Raw genomic sequence first — 21,493 nt, forward strand, 5'->3', positions numbered from 1 at the left:
TTTAAGTACCATCACTATGGGTGAGCTCCATTGGCTGCAACCCCTTTCAATTATGCCATTTTTAAGCATACTCTCAATCTCTTTGTTAACCTGTGCTAATTTTAAAGGGTTAAGTCTATATGGATGTTGTTTGATTGGAACAGCATTTCCCACATCTACATCATGAATCGCCATTTTAGTACTCCCCAATTTATCTCCACAAACTTGCCCATGTGATATCAATAACTCTTTCAGGTCAGTTTGTTTTTCCTCTGGAAGGTAACTCAACAATTTATCCCAATTTTTAAGAACATCCTCATTTTCCAATTTAATTTGAGGTATGTCAAATTCCAAGTCATCTGGATTTGGTTCATCACTTTGAGTTAGAATCATTAAAACCTCCTCCTTTTTCTCTCCTTCCCTTTCAAAGTACCTTTTAAGCATGTTCACATGACACACTCGGTGAGTTTTCCTTCTATCTGGCGTTCTTACCACATAATTCACCTCACTTAATTTCCTTTCAATCTGATAAGGTTCACAAAAGGTCCACCTTTTAAAGGTTCACCTACCACTGGTAACAACACTAAAACTTTATCCCCACTGGCAAAACTACAACTTTGGATTTCTTGTCCGCTACCTGATTCATCACATTTTGTTCACCTTTTAAATGCTGTCTGGTAAATTCACCTGCTCTATTTAATCGTTCCCTAAAATTTAACACGTAATCCAATAATGTAAGTTCCGACTGCTCACTCGCCAATTTCTCCTTAATCAATTTAAGTGGTCCTCTTACCTCATGACCAAAAATTAGTTCAAAAGGACTGAATTTGGTTGACTCATTAGGTGCATCCCTAATTGCAAACAATACGCATGGAATTCATTTATCCCAATCCTCTGGATAATCTTGACAATAAGCCCTCAACATTGTCTTTAATGTCTGATGTCATCTTTCTAACGCTCCCTGTGATTCTGGATGGTGCGCAGTTGATTTAAATTGTTTTATTCCTAAGCTATCCATAACTTCTTTGAATAACCTGGAGGTAAAAGTTGATCCTTGATCCGATTGTATTTCTGTGGGGAGTCCATTTCGAGTAAAGAATTTAAGTAACTACTCCTCAATCTTTTTAGCAGTAATATTATGTCCTGGAATGGCCTCTGGAAACCTAGTCGACACATCCATTGTAGTCAAAAGATATTGATTCCCACTTTTCGTTTTAGGAAGTGGTCCTACGCAATCAATTAGGACCCTTGTAAAAGGTTCCTCAAATGCTGGAATGGGTATTAAGGGTGCTGGTTTTATCACTGCTTGAGGTTTCCCTATCACTTGACATGTGTGACATGATTTACAAAATTTAACTACATCTTTATGTAGTCCAGGCCAATAAAATGCTTTTGGATTTTAGCTTGAGTTTTCCTTACTCCCAAATGGCCTCCCACTGGTACCTCATGTGCTAGTCGCCACACCTCCTTTCGTTACCCTATTGGCAATACAATTTGATGAACGTCTGCCCACTTTTCAGTCGCCTGCATATGTAAAGGTCTCCATTTTCTCATCAAGACATCACTTTTACGGTAATAACACTCCGGTATACACGCAGATTCCTCTTCCGTGTATGCTTTCTGATACATCCGGTTTATTTCTACATCTTTCTGTTGTAACTCTGCCAATTTTCCTGAACTACAAATATCCGCCTCATCCTCCACCTGTTCTTGTTCTTTTCCAACCATCTGATCAAAAATCGTTTCTGATAATTGCACTTCAACTTTATCTTCACTCTCTGATTTCTCCTCTTGTCTTAACCTGTGACTTTGCGACCTTGTTACTACACAATCCGGAAAAATCCCAGGATATTCGTCCTTCAACTATTCAGTTGTCTGATTTTCAACTGGCTTATCAACCACAGTAGGCATCACTCCCACCTGCGATCCAGCTATAACATTACTCAAGGGCAGCACGGTAGCAAAAGTGGATAGCACTGTGGCTCCACAGCGCCAGGGCCCCAGGTTCGATTCCCCGCTGGGTCGCTGTCTGTGCGGAGTCTGCACGTTCTCCCCGTGTCTGCATGGGTTTCCTCCGGGACCTCCGGTTTCCTCCCACAGTCCAAAGACGTGCAGGTTAGGTGGATTGGCCCTGATAAATTGCCCATAGTGACCAAAAAGCTTAGGAGGGGTTATTGGGTTACGGGATAGGGTGGAAGTGAGGGCTTAAGTGGGTCGGTGCAGACTCGATGGGCCGAACCTTCTGCACTGTATGTTCTATGTTCCAAGATAAACTGCATTCCTGGACAAGATAGTTTCTCTCTTACTCCTACTACCACTTCACCACTCTTCACTGGACTTTCCAATCTTACCTTATATAATGGAACACTACTCTTCTCAACCTGAATTCCACATATTAGCACCTTTTCTGGCAATATCCTTCCCAAACTACATAACATCTCACCTCTTACCATTAAAGATTGACTAGCTCCTGTATCTCTTAAAATTGTGACTTCTTTACCTGCTCCTTCTGGTACACATGAGTAAACTTTACCCACACAAGTAAATTATTTAAAGAGATCTGGCACCTTCTTATCAATCACCTCTTGATCAGGCTGTACAATCTTTTGCACCTCCTTCGCTTCATTTGGGCTTTCCTTTACCACTTTAACAAACCCTTATCCTGTCTTATCCTGTTTTACCATATCAGCCTTCCCAGTGCTTTTCTTCCACTGTGACTTTACATGGCGTAGTTTATTACAGTGAAAACATTTGAAACTATTCATTTCTCTTCCACCCTCCTGGGATTTCCTTTTTAATCTGCGGTACACTCTCCTTATTATCTCCCATCAGATCATATTTGCCTCTACCAGTTGAGTATTTCTCATGTCCCCAGTTTCTATCCCTCACAGGCTGAAACTGATGTCGGAAACCAAACTTTGATTTATGAACTAATTCATAATCATCTGCCATTTCTGCTGCTAGTCTCACAGTTTTAACCCTTTGCTCTTCCACATGAGTTTTCACTACATCAGGAATTGAATTTTTAAACTCCTCCAAAAGTATAATTTCTCTGAGAGCTTCATACGTTTGGTCTATTTTCAAAGCCCTTATCCACCTATCAAAATTACTCTGTTTGATCCTTTCAAACTCCATGTATGTTTGACCAGGTTCTTTGCTTAAATTTCTAAACCTCTGTCTGTAGGCTTCAGGCACTAGTTCATATGCACCTAAGATGGATTTTTTCACCTCCTCATACGTCCCAGATACCTTCTCCAGTAGTGATGCAAACACTTCACTAGCTCTACCTACCAACTTTGTTTGAATCAGTAATACCCACATCTCTTGTGGCCATTTCATATGTTTAGCTACCTTCTCAAATGAAATGGAAAAGGCTTCTACCTCCTTTCATCAAATCTTGGCAATGCTTGGGCATATTTAAATAGATCCCACCAAGCCTTCGACTATGAAACTCTTTCGCTTCATCCTCAGCACTATCCTCCAATTGTACGTTTTTCTTTCCAGCCACCAATCTTAACTGACTGTCATGTTTCATGGCCATTTTCTGAAGCTCAAAGTCACTCTCTTTTTCCCTTTCCTCTCTCTCTTTTTCCCTGATCTGTATCTCCCTTTCACTTTCTTTTTGTTCTGCTAGGGCTATTCTTTCTTTTTCTCTCATTGCATATTCAAGCTGCTTTAATTCTTTTTCATGTTCAAGTTTCTTAATCTCAACTGGATCTTTGCCATTTCCAATGAGTCAGACTATATCTCAAGCAATTTTAAATGTTCAGCTACCGCCATAAGTACCTTACCTTTTCGCATTTTGCCAGGTAATGTTAACTGCAGTGTTTTTGCCAAATCTAAAAGTCTGTTTTTAGTCTCTGTCTGTAAGGTACTGCGTGTGACCATCTTCACCTCCAAAAATGTCTGAGCCTTGGAAAGAGCCATTGTCCACAACACACTCCCTACTTAAATTAGAATACCACACCTGAAAAGCACCCACAATATGCTCACCCCTCGCTGTCTTTAAGTTCACAAAGTCCATCCAATAGGTAGACTTTTATCCCCCTTGAGCCCCCAATTTGTTATGGGCCAGGGTTTAGAGAACCCCAAAGTGTATCATGGAGTTCACCTGACCCACAACTTTATTTTTTTGAGTACCCTATTCATTTGTTCCAATTAAGGGGCAATTTAGCATGGTCAATCCACCTAGCCTGCACTTCTTTGGGTTGTGGGGGTGAAACCCATGCAAACACTGGGAGAATGTGCAAACTCCACAGTGACGCAGAGCTGGGATCGAACCTGGGACCTCAGCGCCGTGAGGCAGCAGTGCTACTCACTGCGCCGCCGTGCTACCCCTGACCCACAACTTGTAATAGATTGTTGTTATGGGGAGCACACAGGCTTACTCTGCAGGTGTAGTGTAACAGAGCTTTACAGTACTTTTAAATTAAAACAATGTTTATTTATGAAACCAGTTAACACTTTATAAACCCACAGTAAACATCTTAACAACTATTAACACCAATAAATCCCCAAAGAATACAGTATCCGATAGATAACCCTTAATAAATTCCTAAACAACATCCGGAAGACAAAAGACCCTTTGTAACACAGAGATCAGGTTTAAATTCACTATTGAGAGCAGTCAGCACTTTGAAATCACCCAGTTGATTTGCAGACAGTCCTTAGTTTGCACAGAAAGATCCTTATGCAGCTCCTTGCTTTGCCTGCAGCTATCAAGCTCTCAAAACAAAACTAACCACACCCTGTCGCAAAGAGCCTAAACCGAAAGTAAAGCAAACAGACCGCCCCACTCCACCCACTCTCCGACATCACTGCAGCTCTCTAATAAAGGTACATCCAGTACAGCTATTTTATAAACCCCCATTTCTTAAAAGGTACTCTCACATGGCACTGGTGAACGGGGAATCTGGGGCGGGATTCTCCGACCGCCGCCGGGTCAGAGAATCGCTGGGAGGCAGCGTGAATCCCGCCCCCGCCGGCTGCCGAATTCTCCGCCGCCGGGAATTTGGCGGGGGTGGGAATCAAGTCGCGCTGGTCGAAAATAGGCGTTAACAAAACTTTTGCCTGGTGGAGAAATTATTTCTGCATGAAGCAGCTTTTTGATGCATTCTTCCTGGTCGGCCTAATGTTCTTTAATTTGAGTTCGGCTGATTCCTCTCACTGTACCTTTAATTTTATGCTTCTAATTGCATACTGAAATATTCCTTCAGCCCAGCTTGTCATGGCTAGGATTTTATTTTTGCGTGGTAGGGGACAGTGTAAATAGTTGGCATCTGTTTACACAGGTGGGAGGATTGATGGAAGAATTTAGAAATCATGGGGAGAACCATCAATTTGTTTCAGTGGAAAAGACTTCAAAAGAGTTTGGGAGAAGAAGAATTTGAGCAATTTTAATGAAGGGATGAGGCGAGCGTCTCTTAAAAGGGTGTAATCACTTTGGAAAGTGGCAGGAAAAAGACTTATTTTTAATGTTTTGCAGATAAGCATTGCAATAATGCAATTTGTGACATTCAGATCAACAAAATGTAATCAAATCCCTTGTACGTGATGTTATTATGACACAGATGATGCACAGCAATTTCGTTGTCATCGTCCCCGCCGATCAAGGCAGCAATAAATCTCCTTTGTGAGTTATTTAATGAGATAGTGAATTAACCATAAGCGTACTATAATTGTTGTATATTGTTGGTGCTCATAGTACTTCGATTTGGATTTGTGTCTGTGTAAAGGATCTTGTTGCAGTTTTTGAAGGCAGGCAGGGAGGTGTCCTGCCCAACTTTCATCATCGAGCCTTGTAGGACCTTGCCTTACCCAAGTGAACTGTGGCGCCTACAAAGGAACTTCAAACATAATTTATTGACTGTAAAGCATTGCGAGATGTTATGAATCATCACAGATTATCATAGAATTTACAGTGCAGAAGGAGACCATTCGGCCCACCGAGTCTGCACCGGCTCTTGGAAAGAGCACCCTACCCAAGTCCACACCTCCACCCTATCCCCTTAACCCAGTAACCCCACCCAACACTAAGGGCAATTTTGGACGCTAAGGGCAATTTATCATGGCCAATCCACCTAACCTGCACATCTTTGGACTGTGGGAGTAAACCGGAGCACCCGGAGGAAACCCACGCACACACGGGGAGGATGTGCAGACTCCGCAAAGACAGTGACCCAAGCCGGAATCGAACCTGGGACCCTGGAGGTGTGAAGCAATTGTGCTATCCACAATGCTACCGTGCTGCCCATAGTTATGGTGAGGGGTACTGAATAAATAAGGTTTTTTTCTTTCCATCCCCATGGTTTAACCTCTTTGCAATTGAGGTTAGTCTTGTGGCTGATCCTGTATCTTTTCTGCACATTATCTGTTGATGAGAACAAAATGCTGTGAAGCCATCGCAAAATTTCTTCAACTTTGTATTTTATTGATCAGATTATATATCTGAGATTCCAAAAGTTGTCTTGCAACAAGATGGAAGACATTCTGGGCTGGATTCACCGGTCGCCGACGCCGAAATCACGTTCGGCCAACGGCCAGAGAATCACAGTTCCCGACCAAATCGGGGGTGGCGCCGCTTCCGCAACGGCGGCAGTCACGTGTAATCTCATCATTTGGGAACTCGGCGTGGCTGCTGCGGACTCAGTCCAGCACTGCCACAGTCGGGGAGGGCTGATCTGCGGGCAGGGGGGGACTTTATTTGGGGCTGGGGGGCACTGTGAGGGGGTGGTCTGGGGCATGCAAGCTGTCCAAAGGGGGGGACCCGGCAGTTCTTCGGGCCGTAGCGATAGCTAGAGCCGGGTGCTCTACACTGCCGGCATGCTAGCCCCGAGCAAAACGGGAAATTGGTGCCCGTTTTACGCCATTTTTTTCCCACCGTTCCCACGCCGGCTTGGGGACATAGCCCCAGAATCAGCGAATCCAGCCCTCTTTTTAAATCAGACATTGAGTCACACATGCCTGTCGGGCGGTATGGTGGCGCAGTGGTTAGCACTTCTTTCTCAAAGCGCTGAGTACCCGGGTTCACCCCAGCCCCGGGTCACTGTCCATGTGTAGGTTTGTACATTTTCCCCGTGTCTGCGTGGGTATCACTCCCTCAACCCAAAGATGTGCAGGGTAGGTGAATTGGCCACACTAAATTGCTCCTTAACAGAGAAAAAAATAATTGGCCACACTAAATTTATAAGAAAAAAGGGTCACACATACCCGTAAGGTAAAAATTACTGACGATATTCTTTCTTGTCCATAGCCAAATAATGTGTGGGGGCTCAGAGGGGGGTTGGGTGGCGGGGGAGAGCTGATTAGTGCCAGTGGAGGAGTCAAGGCGCTGGTGGAGGGGCAGAGGTGGGGAGTGGGGGGGGAGGGGGGGGGGGTGTAGTGTGGTGGGGACTAGTCAGGTCTGGTTGCAGGGGAGCTGGGAGCAGGTAATCAGGTTCGCTCGGTAGGGGAGTCAGGAGAGAGTTGGGTGTCATGGGGGTAGTCAGGGGGTCGAATGGGGAGTATTGATTGGATAGTTACCCAGGAGTTAGACAAGGATTTTTCTGTCTAATATTTGCTGGGTAACTATAGAGGGTAAGTTGGAACTGCCCAAAGTCTCCGACTCTGATATAGAGTTGGAGACTTTTTTAGAAGCTCCTAGGGGGCAGGGGAATTGCCCATCAGAAGTTGAAACCTCCTGAGCAATTCCCATGCAGGTGGTGCATTGGGACTGAAAGCCCATTGTGGATCTTGTGAGGTACGTCCATTCTCCGACAATCCAGAGAGCGGGAGATCACATTTTTGTCAGATTTGTTATGTTCTGGGGGAAGCGTGCTGTGGTAAAAGGTGAAATGAGTGAAAGAAGAGAGTTTCACTCTCATGCAGAAAATAAAGCTACCAGCTTGGTTATCATGCACTTACAAAGCTGTAATTAGCCATAAACGATACCCTAATGAGTTTCATTAGAGACGACTGCTGTGGTCCCTTAGCTGTGCTACTACAATGAGATCCCAATGAAAAGCATTCGCCACATGCTGTGATGCAAGCAGTCACACAGACTGCACATTCAAATGAATCTCTGCCTCGGAAAACTCTCTAACCTTCCACAATGGGAACGACAGTGCCTCGGCTTATACTTTGAATGCGGTAGTAAGGGAATTTTGTGTAACCCAACTGGACACTCCATCAAGCAAAGGCAAAATACGTCGAAGCTGAAAATGTGAAGTCAAAAAAAGAAAATGGTGGGAATGCTCAGCAAGTCAGGTAATGGGCTGGATTCTCCGTTTGGGAGACTATCTGCGGGATTCTCTGTTGGCGGGATCCTCCGCTTCGCCAGTACCGCACCCACACCCCTCCATTTGTTTCCCGACGGCGTGGGCTAGCCACAATGGGAAACCCCGTTGGTCAGCTGCCGAGACGGAGGATCCCGCTGCTGGTGGGACCACACTGCGCTGGAAACCTAGGCTGGCGGGATGGAGAATCCCGCCCGAAGTGTCCCCAGCATCACAGCCGTCCCTCACTCCTCACCTCAGCCCCCACTTCCCCGAGAGGCCAACAACACCCCACCTGCCTGCATCTTCCTCACAACCTACTCTCCACCAAACCCCAACACATGTAATGCCCCCTTTGGCCAGAAGCCTTGCACACCCAAGCCACAAAGTACAACCCCCCCCCCCCCCCCCCCCCCAACACCAGTAGAACTTGCCTCCCAGTATATCACTATGACCTTTCTGTGTCCCCTAGGATAAGGCGGCCCACAACAGGCGGGAGAGGCAGAAGATCGGAGGGGGCATTCCCGACTTGCGGTGCACATTCCAGCCGAGGAGAGGGCAATGCATCTAATGGGTGAGGCCGGGGAAAGGGCAATGACTGACATGGAGGTGGGCATGCGGCAAACAAGTGAGAGCCCAATGCTATGCTGATATCCCAAAGCAAGTGAGTCTCCCCTCCCTCACAGACCACTTCTTCCCAAGATCTCACCATGTTTTTTTGCAGGACGACCATCAGGCGAGGCTGTGCCGTCCGGGCTACCTCGCCCCCCCAGCCTGATCCCTTGCACATCCGGAGCTCCTGCCCGGGGAAGGCACCAATCCTTTGTCACTGCTGTAACCTCCGCCCTCCACCTTCGCAGAGACTATCACCTGGGTGGGATGTTTTAGTGAAGGGGCTCCTGGGTTCCCTTCTGTGCACACTACACACATTCTACAGAACATCAGCTGGAGGCAGGGACTCATAAGGGAGCAGAAGGTTAGAGAACTGCCCGAACCCAGCAAACTGTTGTCCGCACAAGTGTCGTGTTTCTGGAAAGTATGATCCCATCACTGGTAGAGATGCAGATACAGACTCAGGATTTATAGGAGGGAGTGTCAGCAACTTTCCAATGCCTTCAAGTCCAGCTGGACAAGTCCAACCGCCTTTAGGCGCAGGATACAGTGCCAACAATGTGTGGTACCAAGACCAACACTGAACAGATGGCATCCACAGTGGAAGGCCTGGGGCATGTGTCAGAGCCATGGGTCAGGACATCTAAGGCTTCTGGCACCCACTGTGGTAGATGGCTGAGGCTCAGGACAGGGGCCCACATGGGCATTGTTGCGGCGTTCAGGAGCTTGGCCCACTCACAAAGGGCCATGGCTGAAGGCATTGAGAGCATTAACCAGGTGCTAACTGACCTTAGCCAGTCACCGAGGCACATGACACAGGCACAGAGGGACATGACCGAGGTAGTAAGGAACATGACTGAGGCAGTGAGTGACATGTCTCACTCGCTGAGGGCCTGTCCCAGTCTCAGTGCTTCATGGCTGAGGGCATCAAAACCCTGGCTCAGAGGAGAGCAGGCCTCAAGGACTGGCAGTGCCAGCTGATGGTGGAGCCTCCAGATCTCACTCCAGACTCACCTTCAAGCTCAACACCCCCCCCCCCCCCCCCACCCCCCGCCTCTCCCCCACCCCACCTCTCACTCAGCCCCTTCGAAATGTTGTTGTCAGAACAGGGTTATCGGTGGCTGCCGCTAGCCTTGTCAGCGATAGGCTCTGTGCTCCCTGTCCTGTTTCCCCAGTGGCGTCTATTGTGGGTCTCCTCACTGGTGGGCCCTATGCCATTCTGCTAGCAGGGTGGCAACTGGTTGTGTGGTGGAGAAGGACACCGTGTGCCACCAATCACCTCCATGCTTAGGGGCTTCTGTATGGGCATGCCTACAGATGGGGGTGAGCAAGGTGAGTGTGCGTCTGCTGGGAACGTACCTGCAGTGTGATGTGGGGCCTGGGTGTAACGCACAGGTTGTGACAGACAACTGGTCAGGGTTCCTGGTTGGGGACAGGATTGATGGGAGCAGAGACACGATGCACAGACAAGACTTGGTGACATCTCATGGGCCTGAGGGGTGGGCTAGCTGGTAGTGGGCAAAATTCTCCACTTCAGAGACTGTGTTGACACCGGGATGAATTGGGAGACTTCCCCATTGCTGTTCGGGCACCACACTCCACACACTCTCATTCCAGCCTGGAAGATGGTCCCGAGAAGAGCTGCCCCTTGGTTCACAGACGGTGAGCAGGACAGGATGCTGGATGTGGTGGAGGAAAGGCAGGACATCCTCTTCTCCAGGGTAGGCAGGAGGCTACTGTCCGTCAACCTCAACTGGGCCTGGAATGGCCGCTGCGGTGAGTTCTGTGGCCCTCGCCAGGCGGACAGGCCTGCAGTGCAGGAAGAAGTTAAACGGCCTCCTTAGGTCAGCCCGGGTGAGTGACCATCTCTGTGCCCCTGTCAGCAGCCCTGCCCAATAAAGCCCATCCCCTGCAGAGGCCACCTGCCATCATCCCTCTGACATTCCACCCTTCACCAAACCCCAACTCCCGTACCGAACCCTATGACCAGGTGCTTTGCTACAGATCCCCCGTGTCACCCACTTTCAAATGTCTTAGAGCACCCATTATCTGTCCCCTCAGGAGAATACGTCCCATAACCGCCGAGAGCGGGAACAGACCGGAGGGGGCGAAACCGACTTGAGGATACTGAGCACTGCCGAGTAGAGAGCGATGGAGCTAGCTAAGGAGGTGGGAGAGAGGGCTGTCTCCCAGGTGGAGGTCACCATGGGTCAACCAAGTGAGCCCCTAATGCATAGAAATGTCCCTATGGCTCCGCATCATCCCTTCCCAAGATCTCAACATGTTTCTTGCCTTTTGTCTTGCAGTATCTCCACCCGATGAGGCCGGCCCTTCCAGGTTACTCCCTCCCTCCCCCCCCCCCCCCCTGCCCCCCTCTCCCCCCTCCCCCTCCCAGGCCGCAATCCCAGAATGCCCAGGAGGTCCAGTCTGGGGATGACACTGACTTTTCGTCACTGCATTCACCTGCACTCTCCACCATCCCAGAGACTATCACCTCGGTGGGGCATATTAGCGAAGAGGCTCCTGGGACACTTTCGGATAAGCACGTTACTTACGCTGCGGCCCATCAGGTGGAGAAAGGTACCCCCGAGAGAGGGAGGGCTGCCCAATCCCAGGAACTAGCTGCGGCCCAAACAGGTCTTGCACTTCTGGAAAGAACGATCCCACCAATGGTGGAGATGCAGATGTGGAGCAACTTTCCAGTGCCTGCAGGCATGGTTGGAGGAGTCAATCTGCCTTCAGGAGCAGGAGATTGTGCCAACAATGCGTGGTACTCAGGCCAATGCTGCACGGGTGGCATCCGCGGTGGAAGCCATGGGTGCGAAAGTCACAGTTATGGTTCAAGACAGCAAAGGCTTGGGTCACATTGCCTGGTCGATGACTGAAGCCCAGGACAGGGGAGCCCATGTACCGGGTTCACATGGACATTGCTGTGGTGCTCCAGAGCTTGGCCCAGTCACAAAGGGTCATGGCTGGGGCCACCAAGAGCATTGGCTGGGCACTGGCTGACCTAGGACAAACACAGAGGGACATGATCAAGGTGTTGAGGGACATGTTGCATTCACTGAGGGATATGTCCCAGCCTCTGTGCTCCACGTTTGTGGGCATCGAGGCCCTGGTTGAGATGAGGGCAGGACTCCAGGACTGGCAGTGCCAGGTGAAGGGGGAGCCTCCAGAGCTCACTCTGGCCTCACCGCCATCCCATGGAGTAGCCTGGTGGCCATCTAGAACCCCTCGCGGGAGGAAGTGATGAGGCTCGTGCCAGTGCCTCCCACAAGGGAGGGTCTGGATTACCTTGCCGCTTCTGAATTCCCCTCCCCCCCCCCTCCCCCAACTTGACACATCTGATGGGCAGCAGGAAGCACAGGATGGCACATCGCCACCTGTGTCACCCGGAAAATGGCCCGGCCCATCCAAGCCCAGGCCCTCAAGAGGACAGCCGGCAAAAACGCCAAAGGTCACAGGGCGAGCAGCGGAGCAGGCCTCCTCCACATCTGATGTGCTGTCTGGGGCTACACTAAGAAGGAAAGGAAGAGCACATAACCTAAGGAAGGTAGTCACAGTTAAGTTGGAACGGGTGGAGCACATAGGTTAGAGCTAGGGGGTCAGGGCACAATGATTGTAAATGGTCACCAATGAACACCTTTCCTCCAACATGCCTCGATCCTCTGTTTGCAGGGTGTGCGGGATGGGCTGAGCTGGATGTAGAGAGTGTGCCATGTTGGGGGATGTGGGGATTGGTGGTGCGGGGAGTGTGTGTTCAAGTTTGGCACAGGGCAGAGTCCCCAGGACGAGTGAAAGCTCCACCGGGGACCACTCTCAGAGGTAGCAGGGAACGGGGTCAGAGGTGCGAGGGCGCCATGTAGGACGGCCCCAAACGTGAGTGACCCATCATCATGCACCATTACCATTTCTCCCCACCCCACCCCCGTGACCCCAAGGTTATACAGGCCCTATAACTCCCTCATTCCCTCCAGGCAACATATTCCCCCCCCCCCCCCCCACCCCCCACCCACCTTCCATGGTCCTTTATAGCACCTGTCAGCTTAGTGCCATCTCATGCCAATCTGAGTCCCCCACCCACCATCTTGTTCTTACACCCACCATGCCAAATCAGCCAGTATCCAACTTTACAGGCCTCGGGACCTATGCAGAGATGAGACAAAATAAATTTCTATAAAATAAAGTTCTAAGGCATTTGACAAGGTGCCACATAAAAGATTGGCCCAGAAGGTGAGGTTGCCGGGGGTTGGAGGTAGAATAGTTGGCTGGATTGAGGATTGGATGGCTGACAGAAAGCAGAGGGTTGGGTTAAATGGGTTCTTCTCTGGCTGGCGACCTTTAACTAGCAGGGTGCCACAGGGTTCAGTCTTCAGGCATCAACCGTTTACAGTCTACATCAATGATCTGCAAGCAGGGACAGAGTGTAACATAGCAAAATCTACGGATGATACTAAAATAGGTGGGAAAGCAGGCAGTGCAGAGGAGATACAGATTTTACAGACGGATATAGATAAGTAGGAGATTGAGCCGAAATTTGGCAAATGGAGTTTAATGTGGATAAGTGTGAGGTTATCCTTTTTGACCGAAACAATAGTCAGGCAAATTACTATTGAAATGGATAGCAGATTCAAAATGCGTTTGGGCAGAGGAATCTGAGTATCTTTGTTCATGAATCACAGAAAGTCTGTATGCAGTACAAAATGTAATACGAAAGGCAAATGGAATGTTAGTGTTTATTGCAAAAGGACGAGTATAAAAGTAGAGAAGTATTGTTGCAATTGTATAGGGTGCAGGTGAGACCACATCCTGGAGTATTGTGTCCAGTTTTGGTCTCCTTATTTGGGGAAGGATGTTGTGGCACTGGAGGCATTTCAGAGGAGGTTCACCAGATTGATTCCGGGGATGTAGGGGTTGACGTATGAAAAGAGAGAGATTAAACAGTCTGGGCTTATACTCACTGGAGTTTAGAAGGACGAGAGGAGATCTGATCAAGGCATATAAAATACTAAAAGAGATTGATAAAGTAAATGTAGAAAAATGTTCCCCCTTGTGGGGCAATCTAGATCGAGAGGTCACAGATTTGTGTTGAAAAATGGTAGATTTAAAACTGAGATGAGGAGGAGCTACTTCTCGCAGAGGGTGGTAAATTTGTGGAATCCGCTGCCCCATAGTGCGATGGAGTCCAAATCATTAAATGGTTTCAAGAGAGAGATGAATATATTCTGATTTTAAAACTGGTTAAAGGGATATGGGGAACAAGTAGAGAGGTGGCTTTGAGACCAGGAAGAGATCAGCCATGATCTGATCGAATGGTGGAGCAGGCTCGAAGGGCCGATTTGCCTACTTCTGCTCCTAATTCCTATGTTCCTAAGTATCTGCTACAGACTTCATGCCGGGAGCGACACCCCGGATGTGCACTTCCTGTAAGGTAAAAACGTGTTCATGGGGTGTGTTATTAGTGGCGGTGCACAATAGTGACCGGATGGAGTGTAGAGCGTCAGGGAGGACCTCCTGCCGGCGAGAGGCTGGGAGGTTCCTGGACCGTAGGGCCAGCTGGACGGCCCTCCAAGCCGTCCCATTCTCCCGTTCTACTTGCCCATTTCCCCGGGGGTTGTAGCTGGTCGTCCTGCTGGAGGCTATACCCCTGCTGAGCAGGAACTGACGCAGCTCATCGCTCATGAATGAGGATCCCCTGTCACTGTGGATGTAAGCGGGGAAACCGAACAGAGCGAAGATGGTGTTGAGGGCCTTGATGACGGTGGCAGACGTCATATTGGGGCATGGGATGGCGAAGGGGAATCTGGAGTACTCATCGACTACACTGAGAATGTACGTGTTATGGTCGGTGGAGGGGAGGGGCCCTTTGAAATCCACGCTGAGGCATTCAAAGGGGCAGGAAGCCTTCACCAAGCATGGCACGGTCTGGCCGGTAGAAGTGCGGCTTGCACTCCGCACAGACCTGGCAGTCCCTGGTGACTGTCCTTACTTCCTCGACGGAGTAGGGCAGATTGCGAGCTTTGACCAGATGGTACAATCGAGTAACCCCTGGGTGACAAAGGCTGTCGTGTAGGGCCCGGAGTTGGTCCACTTGTGCGCTGGCAAATGTACCTCGGGAGAGGGCATCTGGGGGCTCGTTGAGTTTACCAGGGCGATACAAAATCTCGTAATTATAGGTGGAGAGCTCGATTCTCCACCGCAAGATTTTATCATTTTTGATCTTGCCCCACTGTGTGTTATTGAACATGAAGGCTACCGACCGTTGGTAAGTGAGGAGAGTGAATCTCTTAGCGGCCAGGTAATGCCTCCAATGCCGCACAGCTTCAACGATAGCTTGGGCCTCCTTTTTGACGGATGAGTGTCGAATTTCAGAGGCATGAAGGATGCAGGAAAAGAATGCCACGGGTCTGCCTGCCTGGTTTAGAGTGGTGGCAAGGACGACGTCTGAAGCGTTGCTTTCTGCTTGAAAAGGCAGTGACTCGTCCACTGCGCGCATCCCGGCCTTGGCGATGTCTGCTCTGATGCGGGCGAAAGTGTATTGTGCCACGGCCGCGAGAGGGAATTGGGTGGGCTGAATGAATGGGCAGGCCTTGTCTGCATAGCTTGGGACCCACTGGGCGTATTAGGAAAAGAACCCCAGGCAGCGTTTGAGGGTCTTGGGCAGTGGGGGAGGGGAAGCTCCATGAGGGGGCGCATGCGGTCGGTGTCGAGCCCGAGAAGTCCATTTTGGACTACATAGCCGAGAATGGCTAACTGGGTCGTGCTGAACACACACTTCTCTTTGTTATTGGTCAGGCTGAGAAGAGTGGCAGTGCGGAGGAATTTATCGAGGTTGGCATCGTGGTCTTGCTGGTCATGGCTGCAGATGGGGACATTATCTAAGTACGGAAAGGTGGCCCGCAAACTGTACTGGTCGACCATACGGTCCATCTCCCTTTGGAAGACCGAGACCCCATTTGTGACGCTGAAAGGGACCCTAAGGAAGTGGTAGAGGCGACCATCCACCTCGAAGGCCGTGTATGGATGGTCCGACTTCCGGATGGGGAGCTGGCGGATTTCAGGTCAATTGTAGAGAAGACCCAGTACTGCTTAATCTGATTGACCATATCAGATATGCGTGGGAGGGGATACGTGTCGAGCTGCGTGTACCGATCGATGGTCTGGCTGTAGTCCACGACCATCCTGTGTTTCTCCCCAGTTTCTCCCCAGGCCTTCGAGGTGGATGGTCGCGTCTATCACTTCCTTAGGGTCCCTTTCGGCGCGAAGCGTGGTGGATCACAGTCTTGATCTCATAGTCTACCTTATCAAGCCGGTACTGGTCAGTCAGTTCAGGTCCTACTCTACTCTGTCCTAAATTCATTGTACAATTTTACCTAATTCAATAATATTACATACATTCACTACTGATAGCTATTTCATTCCTAAAATCGGATCCAGATAAAACATTTTAACTTAAATTAACATATAAAACAGTTTGTTTCTAACTAAACTTTCTAAACTACACTCATGCTGCTGGTTATGCCTAAAGAACTTATCTATAACACAATCTACAAAACTTAAACAGCAGCACCACATTCTTTCATCTTATCACATTTAATTGGTACAGAGGTATAAAGGGTCCATTTAGCAGCGGTTATCATAGTTTTTGTAAGTTGTACATTCTTAGTAGAGTTCTATTGGATTCCAAAGAGGGGGGCTCGAACTATGTATATAGGAGGCTGGGAGGCTTTTGCCTTCCATTTACAGAGATTGAATGTGAGGACTACACTCTAGATTACTGCAATCAGGAGGAGGGTCTCTGTTATGTATGAGAGTGGGTTCCATTTTGCAATGCCTTCCCACCAGGTGGGGGTTTCGGTCTCTATCTCTAACAGTTGTTGTGTGGTATCCTGACTGGAGGTGGTCTGTGGGGTGGTGCCACTCGGGGCTGGCTTAGGTCCTACTCTAATTGTGTGTATTGCCAAATTACCTTTAGTGGGTGTCCCGGGCCAATTTTGTCTGATCCTTATTGTGTTCCCTGAAATTTTATTTAAACATCCAATTTTGGGGCACCCTTCATTGGTAAGTTCCCACCAATCTTCTGTTCCGGTTGTGCTAATGTAACATACTGCTGTGGACCCGTGGGCTTTCTGTAAATTGTCCATTGGTTATTGCACCCAAATATGATGCTTCTGTTCTTGCGCACCCATAGGCTGCCACTCTCAAATTCCCCTGCATCTGGGGGACGGTACCACAGACCGCCGGGCTGTGGAAAGTCTTGGGTATCTTGTGCTCGGAGTCCGGTAAGTGCGGCAATTGTCCATATGAAGGTCATGGGGGCTCGGTTCATCCTGCGTTGTCTGGTTTCCGTGTAATCCTAGGGAATCAAGCATAGTATCATGTCAGTATCGTTGGTTAATATCTGTGTGTGTTAGTCTCTCTCTCTCTTAGTTCCAATTTCACTTTATGATTGTCACCACGTGTGACTCCTCCATTTTGTTTTATAAACAAATTTGGAAGAGGTACTGATCCAAGTGTCTCAATTCAAGTATTCAAGTGTCTCACAGCTTGTGTGGTCGATGCGAGGTGTGGGCGGATGCTTTCTTCGACCATTCTCCATCTTTACTAGCAACAAGGAGGTTGAGACTTTGCTTAAACAGCCGAATTTCAGGGCGGCCAGTTTTATAGAGTTTCATCCCAGGGGCTCAGAGGTAGCAACAGCGATCAGCAACCATTGTGGTTTGAGTGTAAATAGCATTTGGAGGTGACCCGAAGGGGTCTGGAAGAACAGTGGAAGAAGGAAGGGTTAAGATTTGGAACGGGGAGGAAGATTCAAGACCTGCCCAAAGCAGCAAATGATGTGAAATGTGGGGTGCGTGTGGGCTGCTGCGGGACAAGAATGGGTGGGATCCCCGGGTAGGGCGGGGGTTAGTGCCGTTACTCCACTACCTGGGTGACCGGGATGAACGGAAAGAATTTGTAGTCATATTGTAGTGCCTTCAACTGCCATTGGTCAGTAGACCGTGTCTGACGGTTGAATCAGAGGAGTAATTACGACTGCATAACTGAGTGTCGGGCTGACATAGATTAAAACCATGTGTTGGAGAGAAGAGGAGGTTAAGCCAAGAAGACGGGCAGGCTCCATCAGAAATTTGGACACCTTAATTCCTAGACAGTGTCCATTTCTCATCATCTGGACACCTCAAATACTTGCGTGCATCAGTTCCGTTAAATCATTTCCCAGAAGGGGCTCATCGCTTAAATCATCACCTTCTCCTGGTTGCCAGACTCGAGTCTGCAGATTCCGGGCGGTAGCCGCGTAGGCCTGTGGGTGTCCGATTCATCATGTCTTACCAACCAGTAGGATTTGTGCCAAAAGGGAGTATCGGGGTTGTCGTGTGGCGGTGTGTATCCGGAACTGGTGTACTGGAAGTGGAAGCAACGTTGTCGGGAGCGGGCGTAGGAAGAGTCGTTGGGCGGAGACGGTCTTACAAGGGGTCGAGAAAATCCAAGGCGTTGTTCAGGGGGGGGGGAGGGGGGTAGGGTAGCTGATGGTGGGGAGGTCGCTAGAGATGGTAGTCAAATCCGGGAGGGTCTCATCAGAGTCAAGTTCAAGGTTGAAACCCGTGAGTATGGGCGGAGTCGAGGGGAGAGTGTTGTCCTGAGGGGGGGAGGGTTGGAGCGGGCATCGGGCTGAATCGTCAGTGGGCAGATAGGCTAGGTAGTGGGCATTGGCTACGTTGTGATCCATAGAGTTTGAGTTGGTTGATGTGGAACCAACCAGTCTTACCGTTCATGTACACAGAGGGGCTTACTTTGTCAGAGATGGAGTAGGGGCCTGTGAATTTAGGGGCTAGGAAGGAGCTGTGGTTGTGCAACGAGATCATAACTTGCTGGCCGACTGTATTCTCTATGGGGTGAACCTTTTTGTCAAAGCTGGCTTTACTCTGCTTTTTCCTAGCGCCTAGTCGGACAGCAGCAGCTAGTTGTGCCGTTTTAATGTTTTCTGTGACCTGTTGCACTGCTTTTTCATGGGTGAGGGCGGTGACTGCAGGATTTGCCAAATCAAACCCTATAAATATTCAATGCCTTTCATGGGTCTCCCTGTCATAAGGGTGTTGGGGGTGAAACCTGTGGAACTGGAAACTGTGTTCCTGATAATCATGAGAACAAAGGTTAGTACCGTGTCCCAAGTGGAATTGTTCTGCTGTACCGTCTTCCGAATTGTCGTTTTTAAAGTGCAGTTCATGCGCTCCACTATGCCGCTGGACTGGGGGTGGTAGGCTATGTGGAATTTTTGCTTGCTACCGAAAATGGTCATAACATTTTGCATTACTCTGCCAGTGAAGTGGGAACCTTGATCTGACTCAATGCCGCGTGGAAGACCCGAGCGCGTAAAGATCTGTTGGGTCAAAATTTTTGTGGTGGCCTTTGCTGTGTTTGAAAGTGTGGGGCATGCTTTGACCCATTTTGTAAATGATCGATGATGACTCGCACGTACTTGAAACCGTTTCTGCAGGGGGGGGAGGGGACCAATGTAATCAATTTACAGATTTGTCCAGGGGCCTTCTACAGGTCGGGTGTATCTTAATTGTCCCTTCTTTGCATAATGTTCTGGATTGTTCTGGGCGCAAATGAGGCAATTGTGTACATAATGTGTGACATCGCTTTTTAAATCGGGCCACCAGCACAAGGGTCTTAAATGGGCAATGGTTGTGTCTATTCCCTGATGTCCGTGTCTGTCATGGAATTGATAGATTAGCTGGTTTCTGTCTTGAGTGGGGACAACATAAATACCGTCCTTTAACAATATTCCGTCCTGTATTGTGAGTGTGTCCTTCCATTTATCATAGGGTGCTGGGTAGGTGCCGTTCAGTATCTGTTTAGGGGAGTCGTCTACTTTCTGTGCCTGAGATAATCCTCAATATTGGTTTGGGAGACCTGGATTGAATGTATCTGATCACACCCGAAAGGGGGTTGCCAGAAGTGACCAGTGCGTGAACCAGCTTTAGCTAAGGCGTCAGCCTTGTGATTCTCGGGGGTGGGGGGGGGGGGGGCGAGGGGAGGTCTGGTGATGGCTCTTTACTTTAATGATGCAGTATGTGTGGCCAGTGGTTTCTTCAGAATATGTTTCAGGAGAGGGGCGGATAGTAGGGGTTTTCTGTCGGCGGATAGGATATCCTAGGGGAAGGAATTCTTTAGACTGTTGCAGACATACAAGCTGTCGGAGTGTATGTCCGCAAGCGTTGGAAAGGAGTCTGGGTGGTCAATTACATAAGCTATGTCTGCCAGTTTGGCTGCCTGCGAACCCAAGTGGCCGGGTAATTTTAAAGATACCTCTTCTTGTGGGCGTCCCTGTGAGTCCTCCATCCTGTGATTCTTACTCCATCCTCAACAGTGGAGGAGCCATCTACATAGATCTTTACTAGTCCCCTGTGTCTTGAGAACTTTGTGTCTCACCGTTTACACGTGGTTGTAATGATTTGGGAACAAAGGGTCCTGTGGGGTGTGTGGCTGCAATTATCTGACATTCGTGTGGGGTCCCTGCATATTGTAAATTGTCTGCTAAGGTGAGATACCCTCAATTACAACTCGAGAGAGATGATTGGTAATACAAAGGCTTTAATTAGCAGAGAACCAGACAGCTGCCGAGAAGTGTGCTCACTGCCCACTGAACATTACCTTATATACGGCTCCCTGGGGGGACGGAGCCGGAGGCGGAGTCCCCCAGGGTTCCAAGCCCGGTCTTAAAGGGACCATTGCATTAAGAGTACAGTTATCATTCATCACATTCCCCCCGTTTTAAAAAAAACGCATCGTCCGTCGGCGGTGAAGTGGAATTACATGTCCAGTCTTTTGGGTGGTCTGGTTGTCCGTGTTGACCTTCTCAGCTCCGGCGGTGGTGCTGCGGATACGGTCGTCCTCGGTGGGGATATATCCGGGAGCACGGTTGCCTGAGCCTTTGCCCGTCTTGGAGCAGGGGGGGTATCCGGGGTGATTGGTGCCGGCGCCGGCGTGGGGGGAGGTGGCGTTGGGGGAGGGGGGGGGGCGCTGTCGGGGTCGACAGTCGGTGCGGGAAAGGGAGCGTCGGTAGAAGGGGGGGCGTCGGTGGAAGAGCCAGCGGGTGCCAGGTCTCGCAGGGAAATCGTGTCTTGCCTTCCGTCGAGGTGCTCGACGTAGGCGTATTGAGGGTTTGCGTGTAGCAGTTGGACCCTCTCGACTAGTGGGTCTGTCAATTGGCTCCTCACGTGTCTCTGGAGTAGAACTGGGCCCGGAGTCATCAGCCAACCCGGAAGCGAGACCCCAGAGGTGGACTTGCTGGGGAAGACAAACAAACGGTTGTGAGGGGTCTCGTTCGTGGCCGTACAGAGGAGCGACCTAATGGAGTGTAGGGCATCGGGTAGGACCTCCTGCCAACGGGTGGTTGGGAGACTTCTTGACCGTAGGGCTAGAAGGACAGCCTTCCAAACTGTCGTGTTCTCCCTCTCCACCTGCCCGTTTCCCCGCGGGTTATAGCTGGTCGTTCTGCTCGAGGCGATGCCCTTGTTGAGCAGATACCGACGCAGCTTATCGCTCATGAACGATGTACTCCGGTCGCTGTGAATATAAGCGGGGAAACCAAACAGGGTGAAGATGCTGTGCTGTGCCTTGATTACGGTGTATTTGGCGCC

This window comes from Scyliorhinus torazame, chromosome 18 (genome assembly GCF_047496885.1).
Source record: "Scyliorhinus torazame isolate Kashiwa2021f chromosome 18, sScyTor2.1, whole genome shotgun sequence".
NCBI classification, from domain to species: Eukaryota; Metazoa; Chordata; class Chondrichthyes; order Carcharhiniformes; family Scyliorhinidae; genus Scyliorhinus; species Scyliorhinus torazame.